Here is a 21,387-nt window from a genome sequence, read left to right as displayed (position 1 = left end):
AACTGAGCACAGCTGTGAAATCTACTCCCAGACCAAGAAACAGAAGATCTGTAGCACCCGAGATGGTTTCTCTGAGTCCCCCTTAAGTCACCAAGAGTAAACACCATCTGCCTTCTACAACATAAAATCTAAATTTTTAAGCACTAGCTTCCCTCAGATTCTCTACCATGTAAACAGATAACAGTTTCTAGAAAATGAGACATTTATTGATTCATTTATTTTCTTCCTTATTTTGGCTCTAGACTCATCCATGGCAAGGATTATGGATTATCTGTTCATCTTTACCTGAGGAGCCTCATGTAGGGTTTGGAATATAGTAGGCATTCAGTAATTAGATTGACTAATAAAAATGGAAAGCAATGGAAGGAAGGAGAACCTGAGGACATTGGAGCCAGAAATTATTCCTGGCGATAAAGGGGTTTTGGTCTTGGTGATACTGAAGTACCAACATATACCTGGGACAATTTTCATTCTTAGTATGACTTAGAGCAGGACAGAAAGAGGAGAGTAATTTTCTGGGGCTGGTTTAGGTCTCCTGCAATAGGATATGAGAGAGGAGAGTTGATAACTTCACCATTTCTGATTCTGTTATGACACCCCAATGATTCTGTAATACAATCTGACAAAGTTCTTCTGTAGTAGAGAATGTGGACAAGTTTTTTCCCTTTCATTCACCAGAGAGGTGAAAATAATCACTTTCTGGAGACCACAAGGAGGGTACATTTGAAGGAAATGAATTTCATTAGTAATATTTTATCATTGCTGTTCTTTCTACATATGTTTTAGAGTTTTCTCTCAATCTATTTACTGATAAATATTAGAGACATGTAAAACGACTACAAGAAAGAGAAGAGTCAGTCAACTATATATTTTGGGCTCTTTGACTAGAGATTCTAATCCAGGTCTGTCTAACTCTGGAAGCTGGGCTTCTATCTGCTATAAGATACTCAGTATCTTATCAGTTCTGATACTTTGGGCTTTTACCCACTATTAGATCCTCAAAACTGTTTACCAAAGATCTTTTTTTCCTTTTCAACTTAATGACTAAGCAGATATCTCTTAACTAGAAAATAATGCAGCCCTGGTGGTTTTGTCTCTAAAGTGTTGGTAGTCATTCACAGATGTCTGTATCACACTGGGATGGTTGGCTGGGAATTTGAAGCTAGAACATTGAACTAGAAGAGAAAAGTCTCAAGTGTTACACTCAACCTAAAATGAAGTGTAGAAGAGCATCCTTGACAACTCAAAACATAGATACAACACTTGAAACTCTGACCAATTTAGTGACATTTTGGAGTAAAGATGTTGCCTCTGGAGGTTCCAGTTAAACATAAAAGGTTACCTGTTAGTTTCTATGACTATTTTAGCATGAATGAAACTAACAACTTGCGAGAAACTGCACACAGGTTATCATATCTGTGAAAGGCTACCCATCAGCTAGGGATACTCAGGGAGGTGGATGCGTCCCTGAGGGTTGAAAGGAGAGGGTCGTGGTCTTCCCCGGAGATAATGAAAGCCCAAAGTGCCTTCCTGTAATTCTCCAGAATAGAGATGGGAACTAAGATCAGGCTCTCTTCCATATAAAACCTTTCCAGGCTTCCCTTAGGTTAAGTCATCTTCTCTGGCTTGTCACACAGAGACCTTGGTGGCCTAGTCTCCAGCTTTGTTTCACACTTTCCTCCCACTGTGGATTTTCTGACCTCTTTGAACTTCTCCCAATGTACCTTCAGGCATTTCTTAAAAGTCCTTGAGAACTATTTTGAAAACAGCAAACCAAGGCATACATCTGTGCTTGCTAAATTTTCTAAACTACTAAAGTTCCATGAAACATGGTTTTGGCTGCTATAATCTACAGCTTTCTAACATGTAATTTTAAATACAGCAAGACACCAAATATGTGACAAGGAGGCAGGTAGTAAGAAAAACAAAATTATATATATATATTTATTTATTTTTTTGTGATACGCGGGCCTCTCACTGTTGTGGCCTCTCCCGTTGCGGCGCACAGGCTCCGGACGCGCAGGCTCAGAGGCCATGGCTCACGGGCCTAGCCGCTCCGCTGCATGTGGGATCTTCCCGGACCGGGGCACGAACCGGTGTCCCCTGCATCGGCAGGCGTCGGACTCTCAACCACTGCGCCACCAGGGAAGCCCAAAATAATATTATTTCGTCTTTTAAAAATAAATCATACATCTGAAGAAATAAATCTATTCCTTTAAAATCTAGTAGAGTATTTTAGGCCATATAAAGAGAGAAATGGAATGTGTTTGATTAAAAATGATTGAGGAATGTTATTCTTTACTTTGGAATAGCCTTCACTTTAATTATTTATAATTTTTATTCTCAGCTCAAGAGTAAAAAGACAAATTTTATATAACCAGATAGCTACTATAAAGCTAACCAGGTACCTTTGTCTTTCTTCTTGCTTTTATATTAAGCCCTATAGACTAAGAGCCTGGCTATAAATAAAACTATTGATGTTAAAAGGTCATGGCTGGGACCTTTCACATGTTTCTTCTCCACTGTATCTCTATACACTGTATACTTTACCCAGAGAAGAGATTCTCTATTTAAGAGAGCTTAAACTGTTCAAATTTGTAATGTACTGGGGATTTTGGAATGTCTAGGGGACTTAGTGGATAAAGAACTGACCTTTCATCTCTGAACCCAGACACAGTCTAACCTCAGATAAGTGAAAAAGTTTTGTGTCAGTTGCCTCTATGATAAACTGGTACTATCCACTATCTTCTAACCCAATTAAGCACTTACTGGCAGATCTGGCCTCAAGAGGCACATGGAGTATAGAAATGGAATTACTTCTACTCCTGGAGTGGGTGTCTGAACCTTCAAGATAGGATTTTAAGGTTATAAGTGGAAAGCATTGGCCAAAGTAGCATCTACAGATAGGAATCCATAGAACTGTGTGAAAGCCATTCCTCACTCCCAGAGTCACATGCAAATTTGAGCTACTGGCATACTTTTCAATATTCATACTTTTACCGTTTATTTGGTATGTCTTCAAATGCAATTTGTAAAATATTTTATTCTATTTCTTTACAGGAAAAAAATAACTTGAATGTACTAGGGAGTAGCAGTTGTATGAAGTAGATAGGAGTACGCAATGCAATTTGTTACAAACAGAGCTAACTTAATGTTCACAGAATCACAGAAAAGTGTGGACTAGAGTTTCTAAAATATTAAATAATATGCACATTTCTGCATTTTATTCTGTAGTATGTGATATGAAGTTGTGACAAGTTTTCATTTTATTACTGAAATTTTACTTACCTAATATTAAAATTAATTCCCTTATCAACTAAACATTGGAAGTAATTAAAAGACCATGTAAACTTCTTGAGGACATGATCGCTGTTTTTTTGCTCCTTTGAGTTTTCAAATATACAACCCAACAATGCACAGTAGATGTGCACGATCTACTTTATGATGAATGAATGAGTAATGATCAAATAAGCTGTTATTGCATAGTGGGAGGTCATTTTAAGTTGAAAAAAAACTGTTAAATGTTTCAGTTTTGCAGAAATAATGAGGGTGGGGAGGTTGAACAATTCCTATAAAAATATTCAAATACTTAAAAATTTTAGCAATGAAAGTATCAGGTTAAACTTGAAAAAGCTTTCCTCTAATGGAAGGTAATAGAGTGACTAAACATGTTTCTTTTTCTCCCTTAGAGAGAAGACAATGGCTATTGTCACTTAATTTAAATAGAGCTTTCATTTACATACTAAGAACTTTGTAATATGCAGTTCTACATCAACTATTTTAAAATTAACAAAAGAAAAAGAAATAATATTTTTTTCCCTATGATATATGACATATGACAAAAAAGAATAAAGTGGTAAAAACTCCTAATTTAATCTGGTTGGTTTGCAGGTTATTTTCACTTACTTTTTAATATTTTTTCTATAGTTTTACAGCTGCTAAACAATTAACGTTTATTATGATTTTTTAATCAGGAAAAATTACCTCTGAAACAAATACTGCTCCCTAAATTTGACCTCATTACACCTTTTTCTTTAACCATCACTCATGTGTGAAAAACTAAATATAGTATTCATGCTGTAAACTTAAAACTCAGTAAGTCCTTTGGATATTAAAAGGGAGAATACTTGAAAATTTTTATGTCATGAGTAATTTGAGTTGAAAGTTGAGTGAAGGTGAACTCAATTAAGGTGAAGAATTCAAATTCAAGAACAGAGGCAAGGGTGGCTGGAAAGGAACAAAAATTTGAAAATACTTAAAGTGTCTGTGATTCTGTTTCTGTTTTGTAAATAAGTTCATTTGTATCATTATTTTACATTCAACATGTAAGTTGATATCATATGATATTTGTCTTTCTCTGTCAAAAACAAACTTATGGGGCTTCCCTGGTGGCGCAGTTGTTGAGAGTCCGCCTGCCGATGCAGGGGACGCGGGTTCGTGCCCCGGTCCGGGGAGATCCCACATGCCGCAGAGCAGCTGGGCCCGTGAGCCATGGCCGCTGAGCCTGCACGTCCGGAGCCTGTGCTCTGCAACGGGAGAGGCCACAACAGTGAGAGGCCCGCGTACCGCAAAAAAAAAAAAAAAAAAAAAAAAAAAAAAAAAAAAAAAAAACGAACAAAAAACTTATGGTTACCAAAGTAGAAAGGTGGAGGGGGGAGGGATAAATTAGGAGTTTGGGATTAACATATACGCACTACTATATGCAAAATAGATAATCAACAAGGAGCTACTGTACAGCACAGGGAACTCTACTCAATATTCTTTAATAACCTATATGAGAAAAGAATCTGAAAAAGAATGGATATATGTATAACTGAATCACTTTTCTATACATTTGAAACTAACACAACATTGTAAATCAACTATATCCCAATATAAAATAAAAACTACATTAAAAAAATTAATTACTTAAAGGAAATTGGGTTGACTGGTTCAAATAAAAAGCAAGCCAGCCTCCTCTGATCTACGTACATAGATGATCTGTATTTTTTATATTACTGGATTTGGCCAAAATTGATCAAATAAAACAAATAATTACCAAAAGAAAAAAAAAAAACAAAAACATTACCCAACTGTACTTCAGTGAAGACATGAAATGTGAGTGGCAAAAATATTAGCTAAATAGTAATAACAATATGAAGAAAAGAAGTAAAATCCAGAGGGTAAAAGATTGAAAAGATCAAGATAGGAAATATCCAAACCATTATCAAGTTGGAAGTGAGAAAATGATGCTACACTTTGTCTTCAAAGAGTAGATTAGAAATGTTGGCTGAATATCTGAGAAGGATTGGAGTAGAGTATTGATGTGAGGAAAAATCAAAAGTTAAAATTCAGGTTTTGTGACTAAGGATTTTTAGCTTGATATTTTAAGATATTTTAAGATGGTCTCTTTTCTTCATATGGCTTCTCAAAGGGAGATTGGATGTAACCAGTAAGAACCATTTAGAAATGGTTTATTCTGGAAATAATATCTTCTTTCACTCACTATTTTTCCTACCTAACAGAGAAACTAAATATGAAACTCAGAATTCTGACATCAGCACACAAAGATTTCAGCTTTTCCACATCTTTGGTTTTTTTTGCTTGTTTTTAGAAAATATAGAAATAAAGCTTTCAGTTACTTTATTTGGGGTAAACCACTGCAGCCTCACAGCAGAGCTATACAACCATAAGTATCTGAAAACATCACATTTATGTGAATTCCATATTTCCATGATTCTTCTCTATGCATCCCTTTTGCAGCATGTATAACCATTTTAGTTGAAATAGCTACATACTTACTTATTAATTTAATATAGGTGTATCTCACTAGACATGAGGACAAGATTATTTCTGCACCACTGCATCTGAAGTGCCTAACTGCATGGCACATAGTAGGTGCTTAATAACTGTTGAATGAACAATTGGATCAATGAATAAATAAAGCACTCTTTGAGCTTTCATTTTGACTTAACTCACATGTAAGAAAACAGATGCCGGCAACTAAGTGGCTTTCAATTACTCAGAAATGATTTTTTTTTTGCTATTTGAAGGATAAACAATACTTTTAAATTTCATTGAGTTGGAAATAAGCATTTTTCTAGAAACTAAGCAATAAGTGCATATACAGCCCCAAACTTCACAAAAATATTTAATGAATAAAATACCAATTTAACTAAGAAAATGCAACTCATTGATGATCATTATGCATTTTTTTCTTTAAAATTTATTCATATTTCTCATACATAAATGGTTGTTTAGAGAGGTCATAAATTGTAATTTAAAACCATGTCCACTTGTTCAATGTCTGCAGGTACTCAGTGCCTAGTAAAAGCCAAGAGAAGACCACTTGCTTTAAAGATGATAATGCCTTTGGAATGTTAATAGTGTAAAACTTTCCAAAGGAAAATTATTTCTTTACTGAACAGGGAAAGAGATTGGCTTAGTCCATTTTGCACCTTTGTGCTAGAGAATCTCTAGGTTTAAATTACAGCAGCTTCAGTCTTTGCTTTTCAATCCCTTAATCCTTAAGGAGCATAGGTTTCAGTTCAAGACAACTTCACACAGAACATAAGAAAAGACTCTGTGAGCCTACCTCAAGTATGATGATCTTTTTTTCAGCTGTGATCTTTCACTTGCATCCCATAGTAAAAAATTACTTTGAGGCAAACCAGTGTCAAATAATTAATGCATTTTCAACAGAGGGCTTTTTTCCACTCTGCTATAATGTGATGCATGGAAAGCCATAAATGCTTTCATGTGAACCACTGGTACCTGTGGTTTTCATCACTGTTTCACTGGGATCCCTCCCATTAGAGAACCTTTGGGAGGTACCTGAGCTGAAATGGAAAAAAAAGCTGGCCTGGGAGGGTTTACATCTGGTAGCCTACCCCATTACTTAAACAGTCTACATCTGAAAAAAAAAAAAAAGTTATACTGGTTGAATTGGGGCAATTATGTTCTGATCTAAGACATATATTTGTCAATTATTTCCAGGTGTTTTTAAAAAACATGTTTTCTTGATCTATAATTAATATTTTGCTAATGGAACTCTAGCAAAATGCCACAAAACCACTCACCATTTCTCCATGCCATAAATGATAAGAACTAGTAGTAACCATATTAAGATTCGTAGGTTTTTAAGCATTTTCCTAGTTTGTGTCACAACTATTATTTAAAATTATAATATCCAGGTGCTGTATGTGGTATTTGATCAAAGGGAATGGAAATGTAATGAGTTATAAGTTTTCTCCCTGAGGACTCAAACTGTACATAATGGGAGAGGTTGCGCTTTATTTTCTGAGTCATTCTGGAAACAGTTATGAAAACGTTTAGTTAAATGTCGGTAACTGGGGTTATTGAATCTGCTGATGTTTACCACTTATGGGGGGTGGATTATAGGAGTGCATTTTCTTGAGAAGAAAACCAAACCAAAATGTCTTTAAAAAACTCTACATATCAGAAAGCATTACTGTCACCTGCTGATTTTTTAACGAATATTTCCAGACTTTCTATGACATGTTCATAGAATTAAAAAAAAAAAATCAAGACTTCAAAATTGACCTTTAGAGATAACAAAAAATGACACTCGATTTTTTTTTTTGATGGTGATAAATGCATCCACTAAATTACAATGAACAATAGAGCTGTAATTTTATGGGAACATTTCTAATTTTTCTCACATTAACCTTGTGTTGAGAAATGCTGACAACGTTGAATTACAGGGCTAAACCCACTTCCCATTCTTTGCCTTCAGTGAAAATGATCAGTCCTTCCCCTTTAAGCAAATGCAATAAGGAAAGCATCAGAAAAGGGCTGAAGGCTTTTTCTTTTTTTTTTATTTTTGATCTTCCTCAAATATTGTTTGACCTTAATCACTGTCTTCCAACAAGCTTAATGTGACATCACCTTGAAACAAAAACACACAGCTCTCAAGTCTGACTCTGGAATGAAAAAGCCCTGATTATTAGTCCTCTGTGTGATCTTTTCAGATTGCACTGATGAGATGAAGTTTAATCTCGTTTCTCTCCTCTCCAGTACCACAAACCACAGGCAGTTTAAGGCAGCCTGAAAATCTCTTACATCTGGAAGAGCAATAATTCATGGGATTTCTCCTGACAGCCATGACAGGCAGCAGGGCAGCCAGAAACAACCGTCTCTTATGTTGTGCTATTTGCAAAAAATCAGAAAAGGAGGAGTCGGCACAGGACCACATCCTTTAGCATATGTTCGTGCAGAAAACCCTTTTATTTCCTGCCAGATGCTTCATGAATAGGTCCTAAATATTACATAGACAGTAGCTATCACTTCCAAACAGAATTCCTGGGTGTCTGCTGAGCTGCAAAGCATATGAAGGCCCATTGTCTGGCAAAGGGTCATGGTTAAATTTGCACAGATTTTGTAAAATAGATATTTCAGATTCTACATGTGATTTATGGGCATTTGCACACCCTGCTGTGCAGGAATATGATACCATCTTCTGAGTAGGATTATTTCGTGAAATGTATATGGGATTTAGCTATAGCAACTTTTACTGGGCAGCTTAGAATGGCCGGCAAAGTACTAGAATTTACTGCGGCACAGCTTGCGCTGTCAGGCTCAGGGTTGGTGTTTATGATTTCTGCAGAAGCAGAAATAAACAACTTCTCCTTAATGGCCTTCTTTATGTGGAGGCAGCAGTGGTCCTATCTGGTCTCACAACAGTAGCTGGTGCAGCCGTCTGTCCCATTTCACGTGGAACCAATGTCTGAAAATTTGCATTTCTGCTTTTCTGAGTTTTCTGCGACAGTAGCCAGAAACGGGGCGGGGCCGGGGGGAGGACTGCAAATGTTTGAATGGGTTAGCATTCCACTCTACTGTTTTCAGTGCTATAAATACATTGGGGATAGAATGACTCAATTTTAAGACCGATGGAGAGAAGAGAAGGAAACGGCCGGATTTATTTTCAGGTTGTACATTGTCAATATAGCCTGTAAAAATACTCATCAAAGAAAGTTTAAATGACTTCTTTGAGAGGCCTGTTTTCCCAAAGTAAACCATATAGTTAAATCGCCATTCAAGATGCATTTCAAGGTATATTTAAGCCATGTTCAGAATTATATGAGGCATATGAATATGTTAAATATATTTTTTCCTATTTAGGCAAAAATGAAAAAAGTAATTATCTAAAACTTTCCTGATGTAACAACCGTTTTTCAAGTTCTAAAGAATGTTGACATACGTTGTATATAGGAGCAGGCAGAAAATACATTTTTAAAAAACGAGACAACCGTTTCATGCCAAAGAAAAACAATTCCTTTGCCAAACTACACATTGTTAACTTAAAATGTGTTCCATGTGGAAATAGGAAGACTGATTTTAAGGAAAGGCTAGTGATCTGAAGTCAGCTGGCTCCATGCCTGTCAACTACACGTTTTGGCTTCTAGTTTTACAGCTAGAATTGGAAATATTTATTTCCTCTATTTAAGACTAGTTCTTTTCCTTTGCCTAGTAAACCAATGAATTTGCCTGTAAACATGCATACGGAAAAAAAAGACTTCCAGGCAAGACGCAAGGGAAGAATAATTTAAAATCTCTTGTAGGCAGCATATTATAGCTTGGAAAGATTGTATTTTTTTCTGTTCTCATTTGGTCTGGCCCTTTTGCCAGCATTTTTGGATACTCATCACATTTTCTCAAAGAAATTAAATTAATAAAGCCTTCGGCTCTTGAGTTTGAAAGCTTATGACCACAAGACAGACACATATTTGGAAGACTTATATCTCTACTGATGACAATATTTACCTATCACCACTGTTTAGAATTAGCAGCATCAACAAGCCTTCAGATAGCCTGTTACTTGTTTCTTTGATTTCTGGTCATTATATTGTGGTCTTAATGCAGGTTACAGATGAATTCTGAAAGGCAGCATGAATACAGAGTGATGAGCAGTCATTGGAAAGACCTTACAAAGGGAAAGATTCTTGAGATCATTTTTTTTTAACTCTAACATTCACTTGATAGTCATATCAAACATATTGGATCACTTAATTTATCATACATTTTTCAGCATTTGATCTTTGCAATAAGGAATATAGGAAAAATGATTCATCAAAAAGCATTTTTATGTTGTTTTATGTAATAAGGAATAATGGGAATTAGAGCTACAAAAAGACATGGAGTTGTAGCATTGATTTCAGTATCACTGTCTAAAAGACAAATCCAGAGGCTTTCGGTAGCCAGATTTTAGTAAGTCTGAGTGGGCAAGAGCTATTTATTGCAATTCTGAGAGCATAAGGTCCTTCTTTTCACACATACCCCTTTGCTGGAATACCCAAGTTTTATTTATGATTTTGGATTTTATTTCACAGCATTCCAGTTTAGTTTAGCATGATGTATTTAATAACCATGTCGACTGTCTTAATTACCCTATAAAGCAGGGTTCCATTGCCATTTGACCCTCCACAGCATTCCAGAGAAACTGCAGGACCATGATAATTACCAACCGCCTGTGAGAAAATTAAACAAAAAGGCCCAACTTTTAAACCACCATTTTAAATGACCTATTACATCTCAGGAATAAATCATTGGTGAAATAGCCTGCTTAACAGGAAAATAGCTATTCCATAGCAAAGAATTTCCCCTTGCATGATCATGAAGAGAATCTTAAATATTCCTCAGCTCAAAAGGTTAGATTTTATGTCTGTCCAATGCCTTTTAATGACACGTTTTAATGTAATTTTACTGTAATCAAAGCCTTTTCCAATAGAGGTTACAGACTGTGGATATTTTGTCAGTCTTAAACACTTTGCTACCCATAGAATATTAAATGCACTTAGATCTGGCCAGAGGAAAGAAAAATCTGTTTATAATTGGAGAGAATTCAAATTAAAAGAAGATCTATGAATAGTTTTATTTCCTTTGATTGGAGAGCCATTTGCTATACATTCTTTGAAAAGTACTAATCAATCACTCTGTGTGATAAGATTGATTTATTAATTGCTGCCGTAGTCCAAAAAACAGTGACCCGCTTTGAAGATCTAAATGTCTGGATTAATTTGAGAGTGGTGCCAATCTGTCATAACTAATCATGATATATCGTTATGTTTAGTTCTATGTAATAGTTCTATCAGTCTGAAGCACAACAAACATAAAGCTTAAATTCTCTCTCCCCTCATTCTCCCCATGGATAAATATTTGTTTTGTGAAAATTGATATTTTACATACGTTTCCTATTATGGTTCCCAGTGTTAAGTCAGAGATAGACTAGATAATTCTTTTCTGATCTCACTATAATCCAGTGATTAAAATCATCACTATTGAAAAAAAATTTGAGTACAACTCAAGTGAGGACATAGGAAACTTGCAAGCTTTTGCTCTTTTTTGCAATAATTTTGACTTTCTTCTTAGCACAAAGCAAGATAAGCACATGTGTTTTGAGGTCACATAAGGTCCATTCCCAGGTTTCTGACACTGGTCGCCTTTTTTTTTTTTTTCTTTCTATTGGCAAATTGCCTGGGGCCCAGGGAACCTGGCTAATGGGTACTAGAAATAACTGGGTGAACAAGTGTGCTTTTCTGACAATGATCTACAAGAGAAAAGACAAGTACTAGGTTTGTTATCAGGCATCCCAGCATCCCTTACTCATTCTGCTGTTTGCCAGCTGTGTGATCTTCCATAAATTACTCAGCTTCTCTGAGTTTCAGTTTTTTCACTTGTAAAACGGAAATAATGGTAGCTCTTTCACAAGGTTTGGGGGAGGATTAAATAAGGTTTTATATTTATATATATATATATATATATATATATATATATATATATATATATATATATATATATATAGTGACTTCCGTAAGGTCTGACTCATAATAGTTACTCAGTTTGTGTTGGATTTGACTTTTTGGCTCTGTCCCCAACTGAGTTCACAGTAATCTGACTAATGCTTTGCTAAATGTTTTCTTATTGAAACCCACTCGGAAGTTCCAAGGTTTAACACTGAAAATAGATTGCCAATTAGCAAGGAGTGGCTGATCAATGAGCCTTAATCTATTTCCTGAACCATTTATGCCACATAAATTACGATGGCTGCCAGTGCCAGTTTCCAGTGCTATGTTCTTCACTACCCTTCAAAAGTTTTGTCCCAATCATAGATGATTTCCTTGGTTGTTTTTAGCACAGCTGAAGAAGGCTGAGGTCTTAAAATAATTTTAAAATGCTATGAAAGAAAAAACATAAATAACTAAAAATTTTAAAAGTCATAGGTTCTTGAAGTAGAGATTTTGACTCATCAGAGTTAGCTCTCACCAAGGTCGGTCCGGTTTTGGATCTAAACACAAGGGCTTTTCGAAATATGATTTTCACCCAATACATGCCCTGGAGTGGGATTGCTGGATCATATGTCAAAGTCTATTTTTAGTTTTGTAAGGAACCTCCAGAGTGTTCTCCATAGTGGCTGCACCAATTTACATTCCCACCAACAGCATAGGAGGGTTCCCTTTCTCCACACCCTCTTCAGCATTTAATATTCGTAGACTTTTTGATGATGGCCATTCTGACCAATGTGAGGTGATACGTCATTACAGTTTTGATTTTCATTTCTCTGATAATTAGTGATGTTGAGCATCTTTTCACGTGCCTTTTGGCCATCTGCATGTCTTCTTTGGAGAAATGTCTATTTAGATCTTCTGCCCATTTTTTTGATTGGGTTGTTTGTGTGTTTTTTCGATATTGAGCTGTATGAGCTGTTTGTACATTGTGGAAATTAGCCTCTTGTCCATCACATCATTTGCAAATATTTTCTCCTATTCCATAAGTTGTCTATTCATTTTTTTATAGTTTCCTTTGCTTTGCAAAAGAGATTATCGTACTAAGTCAAACAAAGACAAATATCATATGATATCACTTAATTGTGGAATCTAAAAAATGATGCAGATGAACTTATTCACCAAACAGAAATAGACTCACAGACATAGAAAACAAGTTTATGGTTACCAAAGGGTAAAGGGAGGCGGGAAGGGATAAATTAGGAGTTTGGGATTAAAATATACACACTACTATGTATAAAATACATAACCAACAAGGACCTACTGTATAGTACAGGGAACTATACTCAATATCTTGTGATAACCTGTAATGGATAAGAATCTAAAAAAGAATATATATATATATATATATATTATATATATATATGTGTGTGTGTGTGTGTGTGTGTATGTATAACTGAATCACTTTGCTGTATACCTGAAACTAATGCAACATTGTAAATCAACTATATTGCGATAAAAATTTAAAAAAAAAACAAAGACAAAAAAAAAAACCAAGGACTTTGTCCATGTGCTTCTGGTCTGTGTTTCCACACCCTTGGTTGCCCATTGAAATGGGGAGAATGCCTCATCTTCCACCAGAAAAAAATTGTTCTTTTTGACACATTAAGCTCTGGTATTCAGGCTTAGTGCTAAAGATGAGCCTTGCCACCCACTTAGGACGTTTCAACTCAAATTAAAGTGTAGGTCTGAGAAAAAACCTTGTCTCGTTAGAGTGACATCACAAATTATCTCACTCTTCAGGTGAGACATATAAGGAATAACTAGGTCAGTGAAGGCACCCACCCAATATAATGCCAAAGTTGCAGTTACTATAATATTAGTGAAACTGCATTTCTTATGAAAACGAATATCACTATTGGCCCTGGCATAAAATTATCCAGGTGGAGATGGATAGCCCTGATCCAGCAGCTCCTGAAATCCACTTTTAATTAAGGTTCTCTCTATTACCTCACTGACCCTCTAGTGTGGCAGCTCCTGGAGTCCATGGACCCTGCAGTGATCTTTTTTGTGTGTGTGTGGTACGCGTGCCTCTCACTGTTGTGGCCTCTCCCATTGCGGAGCACAGGCTCCGGACACGCAGGCTCAGTGGCCATGGCTCACGGGCCCAGCCGCTCCGCGGCATGTGGGATCTTCCTGGACCGGGGCACGAACCCGCATCCCCTGCATCGGCAGGTGGACTCTCAACCACTGTGCCACCAGGGGAGCCCCCCTGCAGTGATCTTGAACAGGATTTAGAGGGACTGACAACTTGGATGGGAAAGTTATAACTTTATTTTCACTAACCCCAAACTAAAATTTTTAATTTTGTTCAAATTTGAATGCAGACAATAAACCACAGTAATATTACCATAATAATCACTGATTTTTCATATCACATTATGCATGTAGCATATCATTTATACTCATTAATACTTCAAAATTATATGAGGTAGTAGTTAGGTCTGTTACCATATCTTTTTTTTTTTTAACATCTTTATTGGAGTATAATTGCTTTACAATGGTGTGTTAGTTGCTGCTGTATAACAAAGTGAATCAGCTACACATATACATATATCCCCATATCCCCTCCCTCTTGTGTCTCCCTCTCTCCCACCCTCCTTATCCCACCCCTCTAGGTGGTCACAAAGCAGTGAGCTGATCTCCCTGTGCTACATGGCTGCTTCCCACCAGCTATCTACTTTACATTTGGTAGTGTATATATGTCAATGCTACTCTCTCACTTCATCCCAGCTTACCCCTCCCCTTCCCCGTGTCCTCAGGTCCTTTCTCTATGTCTGTGTCTTTATTCCTGTCTGACCCCTCGGTTCGTCAGAACCATGTTTTTTGTTTTGTTTTTTTTTAGATTCCATATATATATGTGTTAGCATACGGTATTTGTTTTTCTCTTTCTGACTTACTTCACTCTGTTACCATATCTTATAATTTAATGCATTCATAATGAAGCACAAATGTCACTTATCATAAGTTATTTTTAAACCATTTCAATGACTACATTTAAGTATCATAGCTTTCCTTTGTAGTCCTTAATGTTACATTTTCTAGGTGTAAATGCATTTTTCTTTTTTCTTTCTTTTTTTTTTTTTTTTTTGCGGTACGCGGGCCTCTCACCATTGTGGCCTCTCCCGTTGCGGAGCACAGGCTCCGGACGCGCAGGCTCAGCGGCCATGGCTCACGGGCCCAGCCGCTCCGAGGCATGTGGGATCTTCCCGGACCGGGGCACGAACCCGTGTCCCCTGCATCGGCAGGCGGACTCTCAACCACTGCGCCACCAGGGAAGCCCTAAATGCATTTTTCTTACTTGGAGTTTTTAGACTTCCCTAGACTGCCAGTGAGGTCTATGGCACAAGAAGTTTGAGAACTTATGCTACTGACTTCATCTTTACCCAGCAAACTTCTATTCTTCAGGTATTAGACTCTACTTCCTTTCTAGATCAAGATAGAAATAAATGATTCAAGCTGGTCAAAAAAAATTTTTTTCCTCCAGATTTTTCAGGCTAGAAATGACAATAAAATTCCCTTTTCTTTTTTTTAAATTTTATTTATCTTTTATTTTTTTTTAATTTTTTATTGAAGTATAGTTGACGTACAAAGTTGTCTTAGTTTCTGGTGTACAGCAGAGTGATTCAGTTATATACATATATAACTATACAATATAATATGGTATAATATATTATATATATATATATTAATATATAATATAATACTGTTTGTATCTGCTAATCCCAAACTCCTAATTTATCCCTCTCTCACCTCTCTTTCCCCTTTGGTACCATAAGTTTGTTTTCTATGTCTATGAGTCTATTTCTGTTTTGTAAATAAATTCATTTGTACCATATTTTAGATTCTAAATATAAGTGATATCATATGATATGTGTCTTTCCCTGTCTGACTTACTTCACTTAGCATGATAATTTCTGGGTCCATCCATGTTGCTGCACATGGCATTATTTCATTCTGTTTTCATGGCTCAGTTACATATCTATATTTCTATATCTCACATCTTTTTCATCCATTCATCTGTTGATGGACGTTTAGGTTGCTTCCTTGTCTTGGCTATTGTAAATAGTGCTGCTATGAGCATTGAGGTGCATGTATCTTTTCAGATTATGGTTTTCTCTGGACATATGCCCAGGAGTGAGATTGCAGGATCACATGGCAATTCTATTTTTTGTTTTTTAAGGAACCTCCAGAATGTTCTCCATAGTGGCTGCACCAATTTACATTCCCACCCACAGTATAGGAGGGTTCCCTTTTTTCCCACACCCTCTTCAGCATTTGTTTTTATAGACTTTTTGATGATGGCCTTCCGACTGGTGTGAGGTGATACGTCGTTGTAGTTTTGATTTGTAAAATGCCCTTTTCTTTTTGATTAAACTGTGGGGATATGGATCTAGGGAGCCATGTTTACCACTGTTGCCGAAAGTGGGGTCCGGCTGCTCACTGCTCTAAAGACAATAAAGAGGCAAGGTTGGTGGAAAGGAAAGTTTGCTTTATTTCTGAGGCCGGCAATGAGAGGGGGGAGTCAAGTGGGGGAGGGTGGATTTGTGTCCAAAGGCTGGCTGCCCCCACTGACAATCAGTGGGCAAGAGCTTTTAAAGGTGGAGGGAGGCGACTACATGCAGAAACAGCACCGTCATCTCTACCGGTCATCTTGAACTGGGTCATGTGGTTGTCTAATCAGCATCATTTTTATTGCTTGAAGTACAGTTAATCTTTAGTTCCAAGGTTGGTTTGTTCCCATTTCTTTGAGGCCAGTTCTTGGGAGTGTGGAAGTTTATGTCATGGTTACAGTCTGGTCATCACGTAGTTAACTTCTTCCACCTGCTGAAGGTTTCAGTATCTACAAGACAGTTCAAAGTATATGACTCAGAATATTATCTATTACCCTTGAGGAGGAACTAAAGGTCCTCGACTTTACTTGATGACTGAACTATTATTATTTAGTCTTGCTTGACTGTTTTCCTTTGCTTCTACATTTTCCCACTTCTCTGATTAAACTTATTCTTTAGGTAAAGTTTTTCTACAGTCAAAAAGCAGGTGAAGGATATGGGAGGAAAGAAAGACCATAGGGTCTTGCTCCGTTTCACCACTAGGTGAAGGAAGTTCAGTGGTAGAAGAAAATAAAACCAACAAGCAAATAAGGGGAAGCGGTGGAGAGTAGAAAGTCTTGATGATTGTTCTTATCCCTAGATCCAGTCCCTGAGGCAGCCCCAGTCTTCCATATTTGAGTTATACAAGCCAATGGGTTTCATTTTTGAATTAGTTTAGGATGGATTTCTGGATCTTCTAACAACCATGACAACAACAAAAACATCCTAACTAATAGAAAGAAATATCTTTGTCCCTTTCATCTCTGACTCAGGCAATATCACAAATCTCTTTCCTTAGAAACATCATTATTATGGACATCTATTATTTCTGTCGATTCAGAATCCTTCCCCTCTTCTTTCATAAGAAGTGTACTAGTTTTCCTTGGGATACTGCCTCTCCCTATTCTCAATCTACTCCATAGGGATGAGGCTGACCCACCTTAAGCTGAAAGGGTGAGAATGTGATGCAGGACTCAGCCACTCAGCACATTTTCTGGTCCCGGCCAGGTTCAACAGAAGATAAAATCTGGACTATTGGGAGTCAAGTGCTTTTATGAAACTTGACAAAAGACCTAGCTCTTTCCATTGGGACTGCTGACAACAAGAAGTGGTGCTGGAGGTACCATGCCCTCTCTGTGGAATGCCGAGCAGAGACTTTGAAATGGACCAGACCCTAGTGACTTCATTTGAGCTCCTACATCCAGTCATGTCAATGATGGATTCTTATGCACTCAGCAGTCTTCCTTTAGATTTTGCAATTCTGTAAAGCAGTAAATAGCCTTCACATTTTTTCATCTTAAGTCCATTTGAGTTTGGTTTCTGTCTTGAAGCCAAAAAAGAGTCCTGAATAATATGCCCTTAGTACCCAAGCCAGACCAAAGTCCTCTAAAATCTTTTTTCCTAAATATTGTCATCTAGGGTCTGGTTGTGTGCCTGGGGTTTAACCTTCTCTAGGAATGTATGAGGTGTCTGTAGTCACTAGATCAATAAACTGCCCCCTCTGAAAAAGGAAGGTTTGAGAATATTTTTTACTGTTTTGTTTGAATTATGACCCTGCATGTTTCAAGGTATACTCTTAAGCAGTGATCCCTGATTTCTTGGTGGTCAGACCTGGGACTTTACAGTGGTGGTGTCACTGACTCCATACCATCTCAGAGAAATGTAAGATGCAGTTGGGGCCATTGGGAGTCAAGCCCAGTGCTTTTATGAAACTTGAGAACAGATATAGCTCTTTCTGCTGGAAATGCTGACATCTAGGAGAAGCGACAGAAGAGGAACTGGGGAAAGGTAAGGAGGTGTGCCTCAAATAGTCATGCTCGTTAGAAGCCAGAAACTTTTCATACTTTTCCTGTCTTGTTATGGAACAGAATTCTTTGAAGGACTCAGCTCAGTATCCCCATCCTCTCCCCTCAGCATTTTCACAGTTATACCTCTTCCCTGTTCTCCACATTTTGAATGAATTAACGAGTGAATGAATAAATCAGACCTTTTTAAATTTAACCTGAACTTAGGATTGACCTGCATCACCTGTTTACCTTTGTTCATTTTGCTTTTTACTCACTTCTCTACCCAAGCTCAGCAACTTTCAGCTCCCGATATAGTGTGTCGCCAGGTTTGTAGCACAAGAGTAAATCTCAACCCTCAGATAGAGGATAGAGATGTCAGGTGGGAAAGGATGACAATGGAAGTAAGCGGAGAGAAGACAGTAAGAATAAAAATGTCCCAGGTCCCACAGTTCTCAATAGCTTAGTTGGTCCAATTCATTCATTCGTAGAGCACAACATTTTTCTGAATTATTAACACCTTCATCCCAATGGCTGACATTTTCCTTTGTATTTTGATTTCCTAGTTTTTGGTCTGTCTTTGAACAAATGATACCATCTTATAGACCATTCTACAAAACATCTTGGTTCCTTCAGGGTCAAGACCAAGAGCCATATTTCCACAGACCCCCATCTGCTCTTTACCTTCACAGGTCTTATATCTCATCTGAGAAGCTCTTCTGCCCCAGCTCATTGTCAGCACAAAATACCTCAACTGTATGTACCTTTTATATCTTCACAGATTCTGTGTACAACCAAGGTATTCCAGGTCTCTTCAGTCTGTGAATAAAAAATGATCTATATGATTATTAATGCCAACATTTCAATTCCAGTTAAATATAAATATGTATCATGCACTTCTCAAGGGCTGGGCGTTATGCCATGTGCTGGGGCTATAACTTTTTAAATGAGACAACATTGTTACTGTCTGCACATCATTAGCCACCTAAAGAGGAAGGCTGGCTTCAGACGAATCATTAGAAACGTGCAGAATATTAAAAAATGTGGTGTTGGGATCTAAGCTAATCTCGGAGGTCAGGAAAGGCTCATCAGATGATGTAACATTGAAGGATGAGTACTTAGTTAAACAAAGAAGCAAGAGAAAGCTTCCCAGACTCAGCAAAGAGAACATCCAAAAGGGACAAGACAAAGGGATTCAAAGTATCAGTGCGGCTAGAGCCTAGCAAAGATAAGAGAGAGCACAGCCCTCAGGGAGACCAGGGAGGTGGGAAGGGGCCAATTCCGGAGAGCCTAGTAAGCCATGTTAAGAATGTTTTTAATTAAAGCAGACTCGAGGAAAACTAGACAGATTTGGAACAGATGCTGGGAAATGGGAAAGAGCTGTTGAGAGAGGAGCAGAGGGATTGCCAGTGTTTGCAAAGGCCCGGCTGAGGTTGGGACATCATGACTATGTAATGAAGGCAGTCAGCACAGCTATTTAATTTTCTCCAATAACCCTCAGCAGCCTGGAAATAGGCATGATGGAAATAGGCAACTAGGGCACCTCGGAATTAGGAACTGACTTGGTATGTGCAAAGGTATGGAAGGAAAGGAAAGGGAAGGAAAGGAAGGGTGCTGGCCTGAGCAGTGACACTAAGATTGGCCACGAGAGCCAGGTCTTGTGCAAGGAAGGAATATTTGGAAAAGACATACAGCAGGATGAACACCAACACAACCTTGGGAGTCCTGATTGCCTTGTTCACTTCCAGGCTCCACCAGGTTCTGTTAACTTGGGGAAGTTCCTTCAAATGTTTGAGCTGAAATGGGGAGGTTACTAGCCCTTACCTCTTAATTTTGGGGAGAACAAATGGAGAAAATTTAATATAAAGAGTTTAGCCCAGGATCTGACACACAGTAAATACTTGACAAATGTTATTTTCCAGGGAAGAGGGAAAAGTAGGTGTGTGCTGAGCCTAAGATATGGAGAAGAATTGGTACAGGACAGGAAGTACTGGGGGAGTTGAAGCTCCAAGCTTGCAGGACTGAGGAGGTAACAGAGGTAAAAGGATCTTAACAGAAAGTTAGAGACTGACTTGCTGAAGAGAGGGAATGAAAGCCATTTGAGTAGTGAAGATCCAAACACCATGAGAGCAACATTTTATAGGCCATCAACTTGCGACCCACAATGATGACTGAAGGAAAAGGAAAACTGTGACCCAGGGACCAATATCCTCAGTGAAAGGTCTGGTAGAAGGATGTTGTAGCAGCAGGTATGGACATTCCCAGGAAAAAGTTGTTCAATTTCAGGTCTTCACTCCCTTAATTATTGCTGCTTCCTTCTTGGGTCTTCAAGTTCTCCTACTGTTTGGAGTCTTTCCCTGAACTGACTGCTATGTTTCTGCTCTTGTGATAAAACTCTGGTCTATGTCTTATCTGGCTGGGATCCTCAACGGCCCTCTGCTCAGAATGAAGGTTCTGATACACACGTTCTCTACAAGCTCTCTTCCTTCTCCATTGCCTGACCATGCTTTCAACTGGGACACCATCAGGATTCTCTGAGCGAAGCTTGGATTCTCAAAATGCCCTACTCTTCACTAAATTGCACACTCTTAATCATAGCCTGCAGTCATTCTGCCACAAACACTCATTTCATCTACCCCAGTCGGGGGTTGTTCCAAGGGCTTGGTCAGAGTCATTGTCATTGACTTTGTAGCTTGGAACACTTGGTGTCCTCCCTTTTGATGACACTGCTCACTGTGACTCTAAATTGTCTAATTTTTCCCACTTCTCATAAGCACTGACTTCTTTAGTGTATCGTTGTCCTCAACCAGTTTCCACAGAATGAATAAGCTTAATGCGCTGTCCTCATTTCCCTGCTCTTCTCTCTACACTCTTACCTGGAAAATGTCATTCAAATCTCATGTATTTAACTATCACTCTGCTACAGGTAACTCTCAAAGTGACAGTCCATTTCTGACCTGGCCCCCAGACTGCATTCCTGATAACTCACCAAAATGAAACTAATAATAAATAATAATAAAAATAATAAATAAAAATAATAATAAATAATAATAAAATAAAAATATAAATAATAAAAATAAATAATAATAATTAATAACTAATAATAATAATAAACCAAAATAAACTAATAATAGGGACTAATATTTGTTCAGTGCTGGTAGAGTTTACAAATTACTCTTGCATAACTTCCCTTAAGGACACGATGAGATTTATTTGCACACAGGATGATTT

This window comes from Delphinus delphis, chromosome 17 (genome assembly GCF_949987515.2).
Source record: "Delphinus delphis chromosome 17, mDelDel1.2, whole genome shotgun sequence".
In the NCBI taxonomy this organism is placed as follows: domain Eukaryota; kingdom Metazoa; phylum Chordata; class Mammalia; order Artiodactyla; family Delphinidae; genus Delphinus; species Delphinus delphis.
Note: the sequence above shows the minus strand (reverse complement) of the source record.